The 1,596-nt window shown below is 29.2% G+C and overlaps 1 protein-coding gene across 1 annotated transcript in view; it reads right to left on the bottom strand.

Annotated features, from left to right (window-relative positions):
• LOC107661915 (E3 ubiquitin-protein ligase RNF123-like) overlaps positions 1-1,596 on the bottom strand; it is a gene marked incomplete at its 5' end in the record, with an annotated part of 143,018 nt that overhangs the window by 134,430 nt on the left and 6,992 nt on the right. The gene's annotated exons all lie outside the window — the stretch shown is intronic.

Below are 1,596 nucleotides of genomic sequence, written 5' to 3'. Positions count from 1 at the left end.
TTTATTAATTTTTTTTTTTTTTTTTTTTTTTTTTTTTTTTTTTTTTATTGTGTATAGAGTTTATATAGTTTGTAATAAATCCATAAACATATCTAACTACTTATGTGCCCATAATGTAAATACTTACCTAAATATCCACATACCCATCTGCTAAATATCCACCTATTTACATATTTTCATAAATCTAGCTACATAAATATTGATACAACCACCTCAATCTCAACATCACATATCTATCCATCAATCTACCAACATATCTATCCAACTACCTAAATATATAACATAATCTATTGACCTATCTACCTACCTAGAAACATATCTATCCATCTACCTAAATATATACCATAATCTATTGACCTATCTACCTACCTAGAAACATATCTATCCATCTACCTAAATATATACCATAATCTATTGACCTATCTACCTACCTAGAAACATATCTATCCATCTACCTCAATATATACCATAATCTATTGACCTACCTACCTATCAACATATCTATCCATCTACTTAAATATATACCATAATCTATTGACCTATTTACCTACCAGCATATCTATCCATCTACCTACATGTATACCATAATCTACTGACCTACCTACCTGTCAACATATCTATCCATCTACCTAAATATATACCATAATCTATTGACCTATTTACCTACCAGCATATCTATCCATCTACCTACATGTATACCATAATCTACTGACCTACCTACCTGTCAACATATCTATCCATCTACCTAAATATATACCATAATCTATTGACCTATTTACCTACCAGCATATCTATCCATCTACCTACATGTTTTTTTTTTTTTTTTTTTTTTATTGTGTATAGAGTTTATATAGTTTGTAATAAATCCATAAACATATCTAACTACTTATGTGCCCATAATGTAAATACTTACCTAAATATCCACATACCCATCTGCTAAATATCCACCTATTTACATATTTTCATAAATCTAGCTACATAAATATTGATACAACCACCTCAATCTCAACATCACATATCTATCCATCAATCTACCAACATATCTATCCAACTACCTAAATATATAACATAATCTATTGACCTATCTACCTACCTAGAAACATATCTATCCATCTACCTCAATATATACCATAATCTATTGACCTACCTACCTATCAACATATCTATCCAATTACTTAAATATATACCATAATCTATTGACCTACCTACCTATCAACATATCTATCCATCTACTTAAATATATACCATAATCTATTGACCTATTTACCTAGCAACATATCTATATAAATATATACCATAATGTATTGACCTATCTACCTACCAGCAAACATATCTATCATCTACCTAAATATATACCATAATATTTTAACCCATCTACCTACCTATCAACATATCTATCCATCTACCTAAATATATACCATAATCTATTGACCTATCTACCTAGCAACATATCTAAATATATACCATCATGTATTGACCTATCTACCTACCAGCAAACATATCATCTACCTAAATATATACCATAATCTACTGACCTACCTACGAGTCATCATATCTATCCATCTCCCTAAATATATACCATAATCTATTGACCTA

This window comes from Sinocyclocheilus anshuiensis, unplaced genomic scaffold, assembly GCF_001515605.1.
Source record: "Sinocyclocheilus anshuiensis isolate Anshui unplaced genomic scaffold, SAMN03320099.WGS_v1.1 scaffold751, whole genome shotgun sequence".
Lineage (NCBI taxonomy): Eukaryota > Metazoa > Chordata > Actinopteri > Cypriniformes > Cyprinidae > Sinocyclocheilus > Sinocyclocheilus anshuiensis.
This window is presented reverse-complemented; position numbering and strand designations above follow the sequence as displayed.